At 38.1% G+C, this 20,940-nt stretch overlaps 1 protein-coding gene across 1 annotated transcript in view; it reads left to right on the top strand.

Moving 5' to 3' along the window:
• UNC13C (unc-13 homolog C) overlaps positions 1 to 20,940 on the top strand; it is a 576,706-nt gene that overhangs the window by 249,248 nt on the left and 306,518 nt on the right. The gene's annotated exons all lie outside the window — the stretch shown is intronic.

Here is a 20,940-nt window from a genome sequence, read left to right as displayed (position 1 = left end):
CTTCAAACCTATTGAGTCAGAAACTCTAAAGGGGAGGCCCAGCGATCTGTGTTTTAATATTCCCAACACGTGATTCTCGTACACTCTGAAGTTAGAGAACCAATGCCTTACTTGATATCTGAGAAAACTAAAGCCTGATGATTAAAGTGAGTCGTCCAAGGTTACAGAGCCTGTTAGCATCAGAGACACATCTAGAGTCCTTATGGTGTTGACCGTAACTTTAGACTATATCCTTCCTTCCTATATTTATCTCAGTGCTGCTACTTTGGCGAAACCAAGATTTATTGACCACCCATAGAACCCAAACACTACAGTAAATGTGATCCTGTAGAAGTGAGCCATACAGAAACACACCCCTTACTGAGGAGTTTCAGTAAGGATTTAGAATGGGGTTATATTACTTGTCCAGAGTTTATCTTTTGAAACCTGGTCTAAGTTTATAAGTGCATTCTGTTCAGATATAAACCATGTATAATATGTAAACTATGTACATATATTAGGACTATTTTTTCATATTAGAGATCAAATCATATTTTCATGTGAACAGAATAGATACTGGCCCAGATACTCAATCATTTTCAGCCAACCTGATGGATATATTAGACCAAAATCTTCAAGGTTTATTGCTCAGAGAATTTAATCAACAGTCATATTTCTAGAACATCATATGTAAGAATGATTTTTAAAAATTTTCTGATAGTGTATGCTTTTTCAGTTTACAGAATGTCCTCATGCTAAATAACAAAGGCTTACAGATTCTTAGGTATGAAGAGGAACTTAGAGGTCACCCAGTTGAAACTTCCTCTGAATCAGGAAACCCTGTTTTTGCATCCCTCACTAGTTGTTATCATCCCTTTGTTTGCTCACCTGCAGTAACAGGGAGCTCACTCCTTTTTCTTTTAATTGAAGTGTAGTTGATTTACAATGTTGTGCTAATTTCTGCTGTATAGCAAAGTGACTCAGTTATACACATATATCCATTCTTTTTTATCTTCTTTTCCATTATGGTTTATCCCAGGAGATTGGATGTAGTTCTCTGTGCTATACAGTAGGACCTTGCTGTTTATCCATTCTAAATGTAATAGTTGGCATCTACTAACCCCAGACTCCCAGTTGACCCCTCTCCCTTTCCCACTGCCCCTTGGCAACCATAAGTCTGTTCTGTATGTCTGTGAGTCTGTTTCTGTTTCTAGGTAGGTTCTTTTGTGCCATATTTTAGATTCCACATATAAGTGATACTATATGGTATTTGTCTTTCTCTTTCTGACTTCACTTAGTATTATAATCTCTAGTTACATCCATGTTGCTGAAAATGGCATTATTTCATTCTTTTTTAGTATTCCATTGTATGTACATACTACATCTTCTTTATCCATTCATCTGTCAGTGGACATTTAGGTTGTTTTCATGTCTTGGCTATTGTGAACATTGCTGCTATGAACATAGGGGTGCTTGTATCTTTTTGAATTGTAGTTTTGTCTGGGTATATGCCCAGGAATGGGATTGCTGGATCATATGGTAGTTCTGATTTTAGTTTTCTGAGGAACTTCCATGCTGTTTTCCACAGTGGCTGCACCAACTTACATTCCCACCAACAGTGTAGGAGCATTCCCTTTTCTCCATACTCTCTCCAGCATTTGTTATTTGTAAACTTTTTAATGATGGCCATTCTGACTGATGTGAGGTGGTACCTCATTTTAGCTTTGATTTGCATTTCTCTAATAATTAGTGATGTTGAGCATCTTTTCATGTGCCTATTGGCCATCTGTATGTCTTCTTTGGAGAAATGTCTATTAAGGTCTTCTGCCCATTTTTCAATTGCGTTGTTTGTTTTTTTGTTGTTGTGTTGTATGAGCTGCATACAATATGTGTTGTGTATTTTGGAGATTAAGCCCTTGTTGATCGCATCATTTGCAAATATTTTCTCCCATTCCATAGGTTGTCTTTTTGATTTTTTTGTATGGTTTCCTTTGCTGTATAAAAGCTTGTAAGTTTGATTAGGTCCCATTTGTTTATTTTTGGTTTTATTTCTATTGCCTTGGGAGACCTATGAAAATATGGTATGATTTATGTCAGAGAATGTTTTGCCTGTGCTCTCTTATAGGAGTTTATCATGTCATGTCTTATGTTAAATAAGTCTTTAAGCCATTTTGAGTTTATTTTTGAGCATGGTGTGAGGATGTGTTCTAACTTCATTGATTTACATGCATCTGTCCAACTTTCCCAGCACCAATTGCTGAAGAGACTGTCTTTTTCCCATTTTATATTCTTGCCTCCTTTGTTGAAGATAAATTGGCCATAGGTGTGTGGGTTTATTTCTGGGCTCTCCATTTTTTTCCCCCATTGATCCGTTTTTCCCCCATTATCCGTTTTTGTACCAATACCACACTGTTTTCATTACTGTAGCTTTGTAGTATTGTCTGAAGTCTGGGAGAGTTATGCCTCCTGCTTTGTTATTTTTCCTCAGGATTTCTTTTGGAAATTCTGGGTCTTTTATAGTTCCATATAAATTTTTGGATTATTTGTTCTACTCCTGTGAAAAATATCATGGGTATATTGATAGGGATCACATTAAATCTGTAGATTGCTTTGGGTAGTATTGCCATTTTAACAATATTAATTCTTCCAATCCAAGAGCATGGGATATCCTTCCATTTCTTTGAATCCTCTTTATTTCCTTTATTAATGTTTTAATATTCTCAGCATTCAAGTCTTTCACCTCCTTGGTCAGGATTTATTCCTAGGCATTTTATTTTTATGGTGTGATTTTAAAAGTTATTTTTTTTACATTCCCTTTCTGATATTTCATTGTTAGTGTAAAAAAATGCAACTGATTTCTGAATGTTAATCTTGTATCCTGCCACTTTGCTGAATTCATATATTAGATCTAGTAGTTTTTGTGTGGAATCATTAGGGTTTTCTATATATAGTGTCATGTCATCTGCATATAGTGACAATTTTACCTCTTCCCTTCCAATTTGGATACCTTTTATTTCTTTTTCTTGTCTGATTGCTGTGACTAGGACTTCCAATACTACATTGAATAGAAGTGGTGAGAGTGGGCATCCTTGGCTTGTCCCAGATTTTAGCAGGATGGCTTTCAGCTTTTCACCATTGAGTGTTATATTGGTTGTGGGTTTGTCATAAATAGTTTTTTTATGTTGAGATATGTTCCCTCTATACCCACTTTTGTAAGAGTTTTTACCATGAATAGATGTTGAATTTTGTCAAATGATTTTTCTGCATCTATTGAGATGATCATGTTGTTTCTGACTTTTCTTTTGCTAATGTGGTGTATTACATTGATTAATTTGCATATGTTGAACCATGCTTGTGAACTTGGGGTGAATCCCACTTGGTCATGGTGTATGATCTTTTTTATGTGTTGTTGGACTTCATTTGCTAATAGTTTGTTGAGAATTTTTGCATCTATAGTCATCAAAGATATTGGCCTGTAATTTTCCTTTCTGGTGGTATCTTTGTCTGGTTTTGGTATCAGTGTGATGGTGGCTTCATAAAATGTCTTTGAGAGTGGTCCCTCCTCTTCAATCTTTTGGAAGAGTTTAAGGAGGATTGGAATAAGTTCTTTGTATGTGTGGTAGGTAGAATTCTCCTGTGAAGCCATCTGGTCCTGGACTTTTGTTTGTAGGGAGTTTGTTTTGTTTTGTTTTGTTTTAATTACAGATTCTAATTTATTTCTAGTGATCCGTTTGTTCAGATTATCTATTTCTTCTTGATTCAATTTCCGTGGGCTGTATGTTTCTAGGAAGTTGTCCATTTCTTCCAGGTTGTCAGATTTGTCGGCATATAATCGATCATAGTATTCTCTTATGATTTTTTGTATTTCTGCAGTATCAGTTGAGATCTCTTCTTTTCATTTCTTATTTTGTTTATTTGGGTTCTCTCTCTTGTCTTCTTGATTATCCTGGCCAGAGGTTTGTCTTTTTTTTTTACCATTTCAAAGAACCATCTTTTGGTTTAATTGATTTTTTTCCTATCTTTTAATCCCTATTTTATTTATTTCTACCCTGATTTTTATTATTTCCTTCCTTCTGATGACATTAGGTTTTGTCTGTTCTTTTTTTTCTAGTGCTTTTAGATGGTAGGTTAGCTTGTTTATTTGAGATTTTTGTTGTTTTTTGAGCAAGACATGTATCACTATGGACTTCCCTCTAAAAACTGCTTTTGCTGCATCCCGTAGATTTTGTGTAGTTGTGTTTTCATTGTCATTTGTCTCAAGGTACTTTTTAATTTCCCTTTTGATTTCCTAGTTGACCCACTGGTATTTTAGTAGCATGTTGTTTACTCTCCATTTGATCGTTTTTTTCTCATTTCTTTTCCTGTGGTTGATTTCTAGTTTCAGGCCATTGTGGTCAGGGAAGATGCTTGAAATAATTTCTATACTCTCAAATTTTTTGAGGTTAGTTTTGTGCCCTAGTACATGGTTAATTCTAGAGAATGTTCCCTGTGCCCTTGAAAAGAATATGTATTTTTTTTAATGTAATGTCCTGAAAATATCAATTAAGACTAACTGTTCTATTGTGTCATTTAGGATCCTGTTGCCTCATTGATTTTCTGTCTAGATCTGTTCATTGATGTGAGTGGGGTGTTAACATCTCCTACTATTGTTGTATTCCCATCAGTTTCTCCCTTTATGTCTGTTAGTATTTGGGATTTTTTTGTTTTGATTTTTGTTTTGTCTTTTTGCAGTACGCAGGCCTCTCACCATTGTGGCCTCTCCCATTGCGGAGCACAGGCTCCGGATGCGCAGGCTTAGCAGCCATGGCTCACGGGCCTAACCGCTCTGTGGCATGTGGGATCTTCCCGGACCGGGGCATGAACCCGTGTCCCCTGCATCGGCAGGCGGACTCTCAGAGTATTTGTTTTATGTATCTGGATGCTCCTGTATTAGGTGTATGTACATTGATGAGTGTAAAATCTTCTTCTTGTATTGATTCTTTTACCATTATATAGTGTCCTTCTTTATCTTTCTTTATGGCCTGTGTTTTAAAGTCTGATATGAATATTGCAACTCCTGCTTTCTTGTCATTTCTATCTTCATGAAATATCTTTTTCCATCCCCTCACTTTCAGTCTATGTGTGTCCTTTGCTCTAAGGTGGGTCTCTTGTAGGCAGCATATTGTAGGCTCTTGTTTTTTTATCCAGTCTGCCACTCTATATCTTTTAATTGAAACATTCAGCCCATTGACATTTAAGATAGTTATTGATACATATATATTTATTGCCATTTTAAACCTTGTTTTCCAGTTGATTCTGTGCTTCTTCTTTGTTCCTTTGTTTTTCTTTCTGTGGTTTGATGATTTCCTTTAATTTTATGCTTGTGTTCTTTTGGGGTTTTGTGAATCTATTTTATGTTTTTGATTTGTGGCTGCCCTGTTTTTCAAGTATGTTAACCCCTTTCTATATCTGCTTGCTTTAGACTGATAGTCATATAGGCTCAAACACATTCCAAAAAAAAGAATCTACATGCACATTCTTAAAAAAAAAAAAATCTACATTTTCCATTTTATTACTCTCCTTCCACACATTTTATGATTTTGATGTTCTTTTTTACATCTTCATGTTTATCCTTTTGCTGTTCCATGTGTTTATCATTGCTTTCACAGTAGTTTTTATTTTTTTTCTTTAATCATCTGTATACTGGCTAATTTAAGTGATTTACTTTCCAATTGTGATTTCCTCCTTCCTATATCTGCTTGTTTCTTTTCAATTTAGAGAAGAACTTTCAACATTTCTTTTAAGGTAGGTTTAGTATCCTGTATTCTTTTAGTTCTTGCTTGTCTTAGAAATTCTTTATTTCTCCTATTTTAAATGATAATCTTGCTTGGTATAGTATTCTAGGTTGCAGATTTTTCTTTTTCAAGACTTTGAGTATATTTTGCCATTCCCTTCTAGCCTATAGAGTTTCTGTAGAGAAATCAGCTGATAGCCTTATGGGGGTTCCCTTGTAATTAACACTTTGTTTTTATCTTGCTGCCTTTAGAATCCTCTCTTCATCTTTAACTTTACCATTTTTATTATAATATGTCTTGGTGTAGGTCTGTTTGGGTTCATCTTGTTTGGGACCCTCTATGCTTCCTATATCTGGATATCTGTTTCCTTATTTAGGTTTGGGAAGTTTTCAGCCATAATTTCTTCAAATACATTTTCAGTCCTTTTTTCTCTTTCTTCTCCTTCTGGAATCCCTATTATACCTAGATTGGCATGCTTTATATTATCCCATAGGTCTCCTATATTGCTTTCATTTTTTTAAATTTGGTTTTCAATCTGCTGTTTTGATTGGCTAATTTTCATTATTTTATCTCCCGGATCACTTATTTCTTCTTCTGCATTATTCATTCTGCTATTCATTGCCTTTAGCTCAGCTTTCATCTTGGCAAATGAACTTTCTAATTTTTCTTGCCTCCTCTTTATAGTTTCTAGTTCCTTTTTACAGCAATCTGCATTTCTGTCAATAGCCTTTCTTAATTCCTTCAGTATTTTCATTACTTCCTTTTTGGACTCTGTGTCTATTAGACTGAAGAAGTCTGTTTCATTGTTTGCTCTTTCAGGGGAATTCTCTTGGTCTTTTAAGTGGGAATCATTCCTTTGCTTCTTCATTTTGTTTATATTTCTCTTACTCTGAGTTTAAGAGAAACAGTTATCTACTGTAGTCTTGGAGGGCTATTTATATTTGGGAGCATCACTGCATAGCTTGTGTGGATTTAATATTTTTTGACTTAGGGGCTGTTTTTGGTTTGGATGCTTGCCATCGCTTTCCTCAGTGTGTGCTGGCCGTTATCCCCTTGATAGGGGGTGTGCAGGTGCATGGCCTGTGTGCACTCCCAGGAAGGTGGGGGCAGCGGTTGGTGCCCAATCATGGGATCCTCGGCAAAAGCTGTGGTCCGCGCCCGCCTCTTTAGTCTGAAATGGCAGCCGTGTCTCATGCTTGCCCCTGGAGCTCGTGTAGGCAGTGCCCTGCCACCTGAGAGCACTCTCCTGGAGAAGGAAGCTCCTATTTTGGTCCTGCCCCTCTCCTCATGTGCCCCCAGACAATGGTGCCTTGCCTCTCTGGCAGGCCCAGACTTCTTCCCATACTCCCTCAGTTGTGTCACACCACACCCTAGCCCCCTCAAGCTGTCTCCACAAAGCCAATCACAGTCCTCACCCAGGGCCTGACCTCCAAAACCCAAGCCTCAGCACTCAGACCCTGCCAGCCCCAGCAGATGAGCATCTCAGGCTGGAGAGTGCAGGGCAGCGGCACCTACCATCTGTGCAGGTCTCTCTCTGCTTTGCCCTCCATAAACCAGTTACTGTGCTCTCCTCTGAGGCTCCAAAGCTCCCCCTCTGTCCTGGCTGATTGTCCTGCAAGTGAGGGGACTTCCCAGGGTACGCAAAACATTCCGTCTTTCACGGCTTCCTCTCTGGGGTGCAGGGCCCGTCCTGACTCCTTTTTCTCTCTTTTTTTTTTCCTTTTTTTCTTTTGTCCTACCCAGTTATGTGGAGATTTTCTTGCCCTTTTGGGAATCTGAGGTCTTCTGCCAGCATTCAGTAGATGTTCTGTGAGAATTGTTCCACGTGTAGATGTATTTTTGATGTATTTGTGGGAGAACGTGAGCGCCATATCCTACTCCTCCACCATCTTCATCCGATCTCTGGGAGCTCATTCCTTTTGAGGCAACCTATTTTGAAGCTGGGCAGCCATGATGAAGTCTGTGACAGCTGTCTGCTCTGTCCTATGTCAATGGCTATAAGAACTCATCAGAGCAACTAGTATAAAATTTGATTACAATTAAAATGTAACCATGATTTAATAGTCTAAAGTAAATGAACTGTACTGCCAAGAGAACTATGTTTAAAAAAACCCACAAAAACAAAAAAATCTTCGGGAAAGAATCCCAGTAAAAGAAAGGATCAAGTTAAATTTATTCCAAAATATCTCTGTGAGCTGATGTCGGATTTCTTCATCGCCGTGTTTCTGATATTCTGAGAAATACAACCATGTTAATACAGAAAAAAATGGTAAATGTATGGTAGTTTAAAAGAGAAGAATCATAGATCCTTCAACTTATTACTTTCATTTTTCTATTACCTTTTTAACTTAAGTAAACAATAACAATAAAAAATAGTTTTGGATGCTTTTTGGTATCCAGTGACTTGCAGGTGAATTTGGATCCCATCATACTTATAAGTCAGTGGGACAAAGCCCCTGCTCACATTGAAAATTGTCTGAAGCAGAGGTCAGCATTTTTTTTTTTTTTTTGTAAAGGCCAGAGAGTATTTTCAGCTTTGTGGGTCCTATGGTGTCTGTCACAGCCACTCAGTTCTACATTCCTAGTGCATAAGCAGCTGTAGATACTAAGTAAACAAAATAGCATGGCTGTGCTCTGATAAAACTCTGTTTTAAAAACAATCTATGGGCTGAGTTTGGCTGTGGACTTTAGATTGCCAACTGCTTGTCTAAAGAGTGAGAGCAAGGTAGATAAACATAAGGAAAAAGAATGCCTGCTTTTCGTGGGATAAATTGATAATTGCACTTTGACAGTAACAAAATGAGGCACATTACCTCTACTGCTGGTTACACATTTGATTTGATATTTTTATTTATTAAATGTTTCTATTAGCACTGAGTACTCATCAAGATGGCCTTGACATTTCCCTCAGCTTGACAAAACTTTAGACAGGCTTCTTTCTGCCTCTAGGCCCCAGGCCTCCCCCTCACCTTGGCCCTTAAAGAATCCAGAAAGTCTAACCTCAGAGGGCCCTACCTTCACTTTCCTCAGAGCATTTATTTTAGAAAACTTACTATATTTTTTCACTGTCCTTTTGAGATATAAAAATTTTTAAAGCCTCTTGCCAGTTTTTCAGCCCGGGACCAGCTTTCTCAAGGACCTGGGAGACATCCCTTTCAAATGTCCTCATCAAGGAAGATAGTTCTTGTTTCTCAGTCTTTGTGGGAGCGTAGGATCGTAACTTGGGTAGCTGCCTTACTCCAAGTTGTACTGCTACCTCCTGTCATGAGGGTGAGAGAAAGTTTATTGTTGCTTTGTGTAAGGCCAGTTAGAAAACACACATGACTGGGATTCCCCCCACTCCAGCTCTTAGAAACTCTCCCCTCCATCAGTCGACCTCAGCTCTTAAAAACTTTCTCAGGCTTCCCTGGTGGTGCAGTTGAGAGTCCGCCTGCTGATGCAGGGGACACGGGTTCGTGCCCCGGTCCGGGAAGATCCCACATGCCACAGAGTGGCTGGACCCGTGAGCCATGGCCGCTGAGCCTGCGCGTCCGGAGCCTGTGCTCCGCAACGGGAGAGGCCACAACAGTGAGAGGCCCGTGTAGCGGGAAAAAAACAAACAACAACAAAAAAACTTTCTCATTTTTTATTTCAGTGAAGTTAAGTTCAGACTAAGTTCTGGTTTCTCTTCCCTATTGCATAGCCTTGAATAAAATGTTGCTCTCCTATTTAATTTTGTCCAGTGCAATTTTTGCTTTTATGGCACAAAAATTATCATCTCACCAGGATATTTTTTTAAAAAATCCTGTTGTTTGACAATGTGATAACTCCTAAAAAAAATTTGCTACCAACATAGATATAATCTTTTCATTTACTATTCATTAGTGATCATTACTTGATGAAATTAATTATTTTAATAGGAAAATACATATGTACTCATTTTATATCAGTGTGTAACTATCATAATTGCATATATATCAATATAATCATGCTTAAGAGAGATAAAGAGACTGGAGTCCCTTAGAGGGGCACTTGAATTCTATTCAAAGATTTACAAATTGAAATCTTGAATGAAGGAGTTACACATCTTTTATTAGTGCTTTGTAAGAAGTTCTGGGTGCATGATAGAGAAGCAGAACATATTTGTAATTGAATGTATGAGAAGTAGAAATTGTTTATCAGAATTACATTTATTAACCTCTCCTGGCATATTCCTTCATGTCAGAAATTTTCAGTTGCCAAAAACAAGCAAAGTGGAACTTGAATGTTTAATTAAGCTGGTGTAGATATCTATTCTGCCAATTATGTTGCATTTAAGTGTTTTAGAGCATACTGTATTGAGTGCTCATTTCTTGTAATCTGGAGAAATTTCAGAGTACTGGCATTCTTTTGTCAGGTTTTGAAACATAACTTTCAGAGATGATTTTGATCGTATTTTCCACATGATACGTTTGTAACTTGAGTCCTAAACTATTGTTGGCCAATGAATAATGCAGCCACAACAAAAAAGACTTGATGAATAACCAACTTATCTTTGAATTTAAACTGGTTGCCTATTGAATCGGTAATTTTCTGTTGTTTTGAAACATTGCTGGAGGGGATCAAGAAACATAACCAGAAAACCAACCAAACAGCAATAAAACAGACCTAGATTTATCAAGCCTATCTCAGAAGTATCCCCTCTTATTTTAAAAAACACAAAATTAAGAAACTCAGCTTCAAGGAAGAAAGAAATGTCCTCTCTATATAGTATGGATACTTAAAAGTTTGGGAAAGCACAAAACTGTTTAATTCTTTAGACTTCCCTAGACAACATTGGATCAGAAAAAGGAATCAAATCACAGTTTCTTTTGATATTTAAAGTCCCCTTATGCTTAGCCAGATCCCCAGGTAACTTCATAATCTTGCTCCTTTATTAGAGATTGTTTGGTTTCTTTCAAGCATACTCCCATTTCTTTGAAGATAGATTTGGAGCACAAATAAATAAAGGGGACGTATGTATTAAGCCATAGAGTCTGGATGTACATTATTAAAGTTTCCCCTTGTGTATTTCTCCTCATAAGCAGGAGCCTGAATCTATTCTGCTAGTAAATAAACTGAACATTAATACCGAACCTTCCAGTCCTCCAAGGTACCTCCTGCTTACTGTAAATGTTTCTTCCTTTTTACCAGAGAACATTTGCTATGAGGGTACAATGTATTAGTTCTATTTGTCCCATAAAAATCTCTCTTTTGTTTTGGAGCATTCATGTTTTGGAGGAAAAGGATTACAGTTTTCCTGTTTGGACAAGTGATTGATCAAGTACCTGGAGGATCTGTTCCCACATGGTAAATTCAACCATCCATCTAACATAAAAGCAATTTTCCAATTTGTGACAGTAAGAATGAGAGTCTGCTCTCTTTTTCAAAGGAGCACATTATTCCACATGTTTAGCATGAGGTCGGGCAAAAAACCTGTTTACATTGTGAGAATTCTGAGAGCTTTAGATATTTTTCCTCTGTTTATGCAAATATATATATTCTTAATATTCTGACAGACCACCTGTTCACCTCTGAACACAATCGGGAATTTCATGTCAAGCACTAAGGATTAAATCGTCCTCTAGAGGTGATTTCTGTCAAGCAAATACATTTTAACTGAGTGTTTAACAAGTCTTTCATTTCTTTTAAAATGAAGCCCAAGATGTCTCACAAAATTTGAGATTCAGTTAGGCTATAGTCATGCCTCTATAATACCAAATAACAGAAAAGCATTAGGTCATTGTTTCTTACATTGGCATGCTTAACAAACAACATATACTTTGGCACTGGTCATCTTTATCTAATTCACATTTGAACCAGAACTGTTGAGATACACTTTACTTTAAAGCCACTAGTCATTGTATCTGTTAGAGCTATGAACCTGCTTTCTTTCTTTTTTTTTTTTTTTGGAACATCTTTATTGGAGTATAATTGCTCTACAATTGTGTGTTAGTTTCTGCTGTGTAACAAAGTGAATCAGCTATGTCTATACATATACCCCAATATCTCCTCTCTCTTTTGTCTCCCTCCCACCCTCCCTATGCCACCCCTCTAGGTGGACACAAAGCACCGAGCCGATCTCTGTGCTACACAGCTGCTTCCCACTAGCTATCTGTTTTACATTTGGTAGTGTATATATGTCCATGCCACTTTCTCACTTTATCCCAGCTTACCCTTCCCCCCCATCCTCAAGTCCATTCTCTATGTCTGTGTCTTTATTCCTGTCCTGCCCCTAGGTTCTTCAGAAACTTTTTTTTTTTTTTAGATTCCATATATATGTGTTAGCATACAGTATTTGTTTTCCTCTTTCTGACTACTTACTTCACTCTGTATAACAGACTCTAGGTCCATCAGCCTCACTACAAATAACTCAATTTCATTTCTTTTTATGGCTAAGTAATATTCCATTGTATATATGTGCCACATCTTCTTTATCCATTCATCTGTCGATGGACACTTAGGTTGCTTCCATGTCCTGGCTATTGTAAATAAAGCTGCAATGAACATTGTGATACAAGACTCTTTTTGAATTATGGTTTTCTCAAGGTACATGCCCAGCAGTGGAACTGCTGGGTTGCACGGTAGCTTTAGGTCTAGTTTTCCAAGGAACCTCCACACTGCTCTCAACAGTGGCCGTACCAATTCACATTCCCACCAACAGTGCAAGAGGTTTCCCCTTTCTCCACACCCTCTCCAGGATCCATTGTCTGTAGATATTTTGATGGTGGCCAATCTGATTGGTGTGAAGTGATATCTCATTGTAGTCTCGATTTGCATCTCTCTAGCCATTAGCGCTGTTGAGCATCCTTTCATGTGTTTGTTGGCAATACGTATATCTTCTTTGGAGAAATGTCCATCCAGGTCTTCTGTCCTTCATTTGAAGGATAAGCTAGTTTGTGTTAAGCAGTATGTATTGGTTCGGTCATTTGCATCATATTTGTTAGCATTTATTGGTGGCAGAGTGTTTGCCTAGGTACAGAATTAATAGCCCTTAGTAATGACTGCTGCTGGTATGTATTTTTGTAAATGTTATGCACTCACTGACAGGAATAAAAACACACACAAAAGAAAAGGACTTTTTTTTTTTTTTTGCCAAGGACAGTGTTGCTGCCTAAAAAAAATGATGCTATAAAATAGTGACAGCTTCTTTCTGAATAGCCCCTGATTGGGCTGTTTGTTTTTTTGATACTGAGCTGCATGAACTGCTTGTAAATTTTTGAGATTAATCCTTTGTCAGTTGCTTCATCTGCAAACATTTTCTCCCATTCTGAGGGTTGTCAGCGCGTCCCCTTTATGTTTTACTTTGCTGTGCAAAAGCTTCTAAGTTTCATTAGGTCCCGTTTTGCTTATCTTTGTTTTTATTTCCATTGCTCTAGGAGCTGGATCATAAGGGATCTTGCTGTGATTTATGTCATGGAGTGTTCTGCCTATGTTTTCCTCGAAGAGTTTTATAGTGCCTGGCCTTATATTTAGGTCTTTAATCTTTTTTTCTTTTAACGTCTTTATTGGAGTATAATTACTTTACAAGGGTGTGTTAGTTTCTGCATTATAACAAAGTGAATCAGTTATAATATACATACGTTCCCATATCTCTTGCCTCTTGCGTCTCCCACCCTCCCTATCTCACCCCTTTAGGTGGTCACAAAGCACTGAGCTGATCTCCCTGTGCTATGCGGCTGCTTCCCACTAGCTATTTTACGTTTGGTAGTGTATATATGTCCATGCCACTCTCTCACTTTGTCACAGCTGACCCTTCCCCCTCCCCATATCTTCAGGTCCATTCTCTAGTAGGTCTGTGTCTTTATTCCCATTTTGCCCCTAGTTCCGCATGACCTTTTTTTTTCTCCCTTAGATTCTATATATATGTGTTAGCATATGGTATTTGTTTTCTCTTTCTGACTTACTTCACTCTGTATGACAGACTGTAGATCCATGCTCCTCACTACAAATAAACCCATTTCATTTCTTTTTATGGCTGAGTAATATTCCATTGTATATATGTGCCACATCTTCTTTATCCATTCATCTGTTGATGGACCCTTACGATGCTGCCATGTCCTCGCTATTGTAAATAGACATGCAGTGAACATTGTGGTACATGACTCTTTTTGAATTCTGGTTTTCTCAGGGTATATGCCCAGTAGTGGGATTGCTGGGTCGCATGGTAGTTCTATTTCTAATTTTTTTAAGGAACCTCCAGACTGTTCTCCATAGTGTCTGTATAAATTTACATCCCCACCAACAGTGCAGGAGGGTTCCCTTTTCTCCACACCCTCTCCAGCATTTATTGTTTGTAGGTTTTTTCATGATGGCCATTCTGACTGGTGTGAGTTGATATCTCACTGTAGTTTTGATGTGCATTTCTCTAATGATTAATGATGTTGAGCATTCATTCATGTATTTGCACACATAAACAGTCTGTATATGTTCTTTGGAGAAATGTCTGTCTAGATTTTCTGCCCATTTTTGGATTGGGTTGTTTGTTTTTTGATATTGAGCTGCATGAACTGCTTGTAAATTTTGGAGATTAATCCTTTGTCAGTTGCTTCATTTGCAAATATTTTCTCCCATTCTGAGGGCTGTCTTTTGGTCTTGTTTATGGTTTCCATTGCTGTGAAAAAGCTTTTAAGTTTCATTAGGTCCCTTTTGTTTATTTTAGTTTTTATTTCCATTTCTTTATGAGGTGGGTCAAAAAGGATCTTGCTGTGATTGATGTCATAGAGTGTTCTGCCTATGTTTTCCTCTAAGAGTTTGATAGTGTCAGGCCTTACATTTAGATCTTTAATCCATGTTGAGCTTATTTTTGTGTATGGTTTTAGGGAGTATTCTAATTTCATACTTTTACATGTAGCTGTCTGGTTTTCCCAGCACCACTTATTGAAGAGGCTGTGTTTTCTCCACTGTATATTTTGCCTCCTTTATCAAAGATAAGGTGACCATATGAGCACGGGTTTATCTCTGGGGTTTCTATCCTGGTCCATTAATCTGTATTTCTGTTTTTGTGCCAGTACCATACTGTCTTGATTACTGTAGCTTTGCAGTATAGTCTGAAGTCAGGAGGTTAATTTCTCCAGTCCCTTTATCTTTCTCAACATTGCTTTGGCTATACGGGATCTTTTTTGTTTCCAAACAAATTGTGAAATTTTTTGTTCTAGTTCTGTGAAAAATGCCAGTGGTATTTTGATAAGGATTGTATTGACTCTGTACATTGCTTTGGATAGTGGAGTCATTTTCACAGTGTTGATTCTTCCAATCAAAACACATGGTATAACTCTCCATCTATTTGTATTATCTTTCATTTCTTTCATCAGTGTCTTATAATTTTCTCTATACAGGTCTTTTGTCTCCTTAGGTAGGTTTATTCCTAGATATTTTATTGTTCTTGTTGCAGTGGTAAATGGGAGTGTTTTCTTAAATTCACTTTCAGATTTTTCATGATTAGTGTATAGGAATGCTAGAGATTTCTGTGCATTAATTTTGTGTCCTGCAACTTTGCCAGATTCATTGATTAGCTCTAGTAGTTTTCTGGTAGCATCTTTAGGATTCTCTATGTATAGTATCATGTCATCTGCGAACAGTGACAGCTTTACTTCTTCTTTTCCAATTTGGATTCCTTTCATTTCTTTTTCTTCTCTGATCTCTGTGAAGAAAACTTCAAAAACTATGTTGAATAATAGTGGTGACATTGGGCAACCTTGTCTTCTTTCTGATCTTAGTGGAAATGATTTCAGTTTTTCACCACTGCGAATGATGTTGGCTGTGGGTTTGTCATATATGGCCTTTATTATGTTGACGAAGGTTCCCTCTGTGCCTAATTTTTGCAGGGTTTTTATGAATAATGGGTGTTGAATTTTGTTGAAAGCTTTTTCTGCATGGATTGAGATGATCATATGTTTTTTCTCCTTCAATTTGTTTATATGGTATATCACTTTATTGATTTGCATATATTGAAGAATCCTTGCATTCCTGGGATAAACCCCACTTGATCATGGTGTATGATCCTTTTAATGTGCTGTTGGATTCTCTTTGCTAGTATTTTGTTGAAGATTTTTGCATCTATGTTCATCAGTGATATTGGCCTGTAGTTTTCTTTCTTTGTGACATATTTGTCTTGTTTTGGTATCAGTGTGATGGTGGCCTCGAAGAATGAGTTTGGGAGTGTTCCTCCCTCTGCTATATTTTGGAAGAGTTTCAGAAAGATAGGTTTTAGCTCTTCTCTAAATGTTTGATAGAATTCACCTGTGAAGCCATCTGGTCCTGGGTTTTTGTTTGTTGGAAGAGTTTTAATCAAAGTTTCAATTTTGAATCAGAAGTTTCAATCAAAGTTTCAGTGTTTGTGATTGGTCTGTTCATATTTTCTATTTCTTCCTGGTTCAGTCTCAGAAGGTTGTGCATTTCTAAGAATTTGTCTGTTTCTTCGAGGTTGTCCATTTTATTGGCATAGAGTTGCTTGTAGTAATCTCTCATGATCCTTTGTATTTCTACAGTGTCAGTGGTTGCTTCTCCTTTTTTATTTGTAATTCTGTTGATTTGAGTTATCTCCCTTTTTTTTCTTGATGAGTCTGGCTAATGGTTTATCAATTTTTTTATCTTCTCAAACAGTTTTTAGTTTTATTGATCTTTGCTATCGTTTCCTTCATTTCTTTTTCATTTATTTCTAATATGATCTTTATGATTTCTTTCCTTCTGCAAACTTTGGGATTTTTTGTTCTTCTTTCTCTAATTGCTTTATGTGTAACGTTAGGTTGTTTATTTGAGATATTTCTTGCTTCTTAACGTAGGATTGTATTGCTATAAACTTCCCTCTTAGAACTGCTTTTGCTGCATCCCATAGGTTTGGGTCGTCGTGTTTTCATTGTCATTTTTTTCCAGGTAGTTTTTGTTTTTCTCTTTGATTTCCTCAGTGATCTCTTGGTAATTAAGTAGTGTATTGTTTAGCCTCCATGTGCTTGTATTTTCTACATTTTTTTTTCCTGTAATTGATAACTAGCCCCATAGCATTGTGGTCGGAAGAGATGCTTGATATGATTTCAATTTTCTTAAAAATACCAAGGCTTGATTTGTGACCTAAGGTATGGTCTCTTCTGGAGAATGTTCCATGAACATCTGAGAAGAATGTGTATTCTGTTTTTTTTGGATGGAATGTCCTATAAATATCAATTAAGTCCATCTTGTTTAATGTATCATTTTAAGGTGGTGTTTCCTTATTTATTCTCATTTTGGATGATCTGTCCTTTGGTGAAAGTGGGGTGCTAAAGTCCCCGAATATGATTGTGCTAGTGTTGATTTCCCCTTTTATGGCTGTTAGCATTTGCCTTCTGCATTGAGGTGCTCCTGTGTTGGTTGCTTAAATATTTACAATTGTTATATCTTGTTCTTGGATTGATCCCTTGATCATTATATAGGTCATTCTTTGTCTCTTGTAATAGTCTTTATTTTAAAGTGTATTTTGTCTGATATGAGAATTGCTACTGCAGCTTTGTTTTTATTTCCATTTGCATAGTATTTCTTTTTCAGTCTGTATGTGTCCCTGAAGTGGGTATCTCATAGATAGCATATATATGGGTCCCTTTTTTTAGTCCATTCAGCCAGTCTGTGTCTTTTGGTTAGAGCATTTAATCCATTTACATTTAAGGTAGTGATCGATATGTATGTTCCTATTACTATTTTTCTTAATTGTTCTGGGTTTGTTTTTGTAGGTCATTTTCTTCTCTTGTGTTTCCTTCTTAGAGAAATTCCTTTAGCATTTGTTGTAGAGCTGGTTTGGAGGTGCTGAGTTCTCTTAGCTTTTGCTTGTCTGTAAAGGTTTTAATTTCTCCATTGAATCTGAATGAGATCCTTGCTGGGTAGAGTAATCTTGATTGTAGGATTTTCCCTTTCATCACTTGAAGTATGTCCTGCCACTCCCTTCTAGCCTGCAGAGTTTCTGCTGAAAGATCTGCTGTTAACCTTATGGGGATACCCTTGTATGTTATTGTTTTTTCCCTTGCTGCTTTTAATATTTTTTCTTTGTATTTAATTTTTGATAGTTTGATTAATATGTGTTTTGGCATGTTTCTCCTTGGATTTATTCTGTATGGGACTCTCTTTGCTTCCTGGACTTGATTGAATATTTCCTTTCCCTTATTAGGGACGTTTTCACTATAATGTCTTAAAATTTTTTCTCAGTCCCTTTTTTTTCCCTTTATTCTTCTCGGACCCCTATAATTTGAATGTTGGTTCTTTTAATGTCCTAGAAGTCTCTGAGACTGTCCTCAATTCTTTTCATTCTTTTTTCTTTATTCTGCTTTGTGGTAGTTATTTCCACTATTTTATCTTCCAGGTCACTTACCCATTCTTCTGCCTCAATTATTCTGCTATCAATTACTTCTAGACAATTTTTAATTTTATTTATTGTGTTGTTCATCATTGTTTGTTTGCTCTTTGGTTCTTCTAGGTTCTTGTTAAACGTTTCTTGTATTTTTTCCTTTCTATTTCCACGATTTTGGATCATCTTTACTGTCATTACTCTGAATTCTTTTTCAGGTAGACTGCCTATTTCCTCTTCATTTATTTGGTCTGGTGGGTTTTTATCTTGCTCCTTCATCTGCTGTGTGTTTTTCTGTCTTCTCATTTTGCTTATGTTACTGTGTTTGGGGTCTCCTTTTCACAGGCTGCACGTTTGTAGTTCCCATTGTTTTTGGTGTCTGCCCCCATTGTCTAAGGTTGGTGCAGTGGGTTGTGTAGTCTTCCTGGTGGAACAGAATGGTGCCTGTGTTCTGATGGATGAGGCTGCATCTTGTCTGTCTGGTAGGGAGGACCGTGTCCAGTGGTGTGTTTTAGGGTGTCTGCACCTTATTATGATTTTAGGCAGCCTCTCTGCTAATGCGTCGGGTTGTCTTCCTGTCTTGCTAGTTGTTTGCCATAGGGTGTGCAGCACTGTAACTTGCTGGTCATTGGGTGGAGCTGGATCTTAGCATTGAGATGGATATCTCTGGGAGAGCTTTCACCACTTGATATTACATGGGGCTGGGAGGTCTCTGGTGGACCAGTGTTCTGAACTTGGCTCTCCCACCTCAGAGGCACAGGCCTGTCATGAAGACTGTGTCAGCCACACAGCTCAGAAGAAAAGGGTGAAGATAAGAAAGAATAAAATAAAATAGTTATTAATATAAAAAATTATTAAAAATTAAAAAGTAATAAAAAAGGAAAAAGGAAAGAAGAGAGCAGCCAAACCAAAAAACAAATCCACGAGTGATAACAAGCGCTAAAAACTATACTAAAAAACCCCCAAAGAAACAAAAAAAGGGGCAGACAGAACCCTAGGACAAGTGGTAAAAGCAAAGCTATACAGACAAAATCACAGAAATAAACATACCCATACACACTCACAAAAGAGAAAAAGGAAAAAAAAATATATGTATGTGTGTGTGTGTGTATATATATATATATATAAACAAAAAGGAAGTGAACAACCAAATCAATAAACAAATCTACCAATGATAATAAGCTCTAAATACTAAACTAAGATAAACATAAAACCCAGAAACAAATTAGATGCAGAAAGCATACCCCAAGTCTACAGTTTCTCCCAAAATCCAGTGTCTCAATTTTGGGATTAATCATTTTCTATTCAGATATTCCAGAGATGCATGGTCCATCAAGTTGATTGTAGAGATTTAATCCACTGGTCCTCAGGCTGCTGGGTGAAATCTCCCCTTCTCTCTTTGGTCGCAGCTCCTGAGGTTCAGCTTTGGATTTGACCCCACCTGAGGGTGTCTGTTCTTCACTCAGACAGGACGGGGTTAAAGTAGCAGCTGATTAGAGGACTCTGGCTCACTCAGGCTGCCGGGGGTGGGGGGAGGGGGTGGAACGGAGGGGTACGGAATGCTGGACGAGCCTGCAACGGCAGAGGCCTGTGAGATGTTGCACCAGCCTGAGGTGTGCCGTGTGTTCTCCCGGGGAAGTTGTCCCTGGATCACGGGACCCTGGCAGTGGTGGGCTGCACAGGCTCCAGGGAGGGGAGGTGTGGATAGTGACCAGTGCTTTCACACAGGCTTCTTGGTGGCTGCAGCAGCAGCCTTAGCATTTCATGCCCATCTCTGGTGTCTGTGCTAATAGCCGCAGGTCATGCCCATCTCTGGAGCTTGTTTAGGCAGTGCTCTGAATCTGCTCTCCTAACACACCCCGAAACCATGGTCTCTTGCCTGTTAGGCAGTTCCAGGCCTTTTCCCAGACTCCCTCCCGGCTAGCTGTGACACACTAGCCCCCTTCAGGCTGTGTTTACACAGCCAACCTCAGTCGTCTCCCTGGGATCTGACCTTCGAAGCCGGAGCCTCAGCTCCCAGCCCCCACCTGTCCTGGTGGGTGAGCAGACAAGCCTCTCAGGCTGGTGAGTGCTGGTCGGCACCTATCTCCTGTGTTGGAATCTCTCCACTTTGTCCTTTGAGGCCCTATTGCTGCATTCTCATCCGTGGCTCCGAAGCTTCCCCCCGATGACCCCCTACCTCTGCCAGTGAAGGAGCTTCCTAGTGTGTGGAAACTTCTCCTCCTTCTCAGCTCCCTCCCAGAGGTGCAGGTCCTGTCCCTATTCTTTTGTCTCTGTTTTTTCTTTTGCCCTATCCAGGTACGTGGGGAGTTTCTTGCCTTTTGGGAAGTCTGAGGTCTTCTGCCAGCATTCAGTAGGTGTTCTGTAGGAGTTGTTCCACGTGTAGATGTATTTCTGATGTATTTGTGGGGAGGAAGGTGATCTCCACGTCTTAGTCCTCTGCCATCTTGAAGGTCTCCTATGAGCCTGCTTTCTAAGGAGGGTGTTGCTTAATTGAATTATTGATTCCTTTAAGAAATATTTGTCGAGTGCCTACCATATGCCAGGAAATTTTAAAGGCACTGAGAGTACATCAGCAAGCAAGAAGTTAAGTTCCAGGCTCTTACAGACCCCACATTCCAGAAGATGTAATTCATTTATTTGATAGACATTGTCTGAGGATATAAGTACGAGGACTTACACAGCACATTGCGGATATGGCAATAAAAGAAGCTCTTGTCCCCAGTGAGCTCCTAATCTGGGGAGAAGAGGAAGAATATTGGGTTGGCCAAAAAATTCATTCTGGTTTTTCTGTAAGATGTTACAGAAAAACTCAAACAAACCTTTTTGGCAGCCGAACCAATAAATTGCATAATAAGAATGGGGGCATGCATGGGAGCT

Source organism: Globicephala melas, chromosome 2, assembly GCF_963455315.2.
Source record: "Globicephala melas chromosome 2, mGloMel1.2, whole genome shotgun sequence".
Taxonomy (NCBI): Eukaryota; Metazoa; Chordata; class Mammalia; order Artiodactyla; family Delphinidae; genus Globicephala; species Globicephala melas.
Note: the sequence above shows the minus strand (reverse complement) of the source record. Positions and strands in the feature narration are given on the sequence as shown.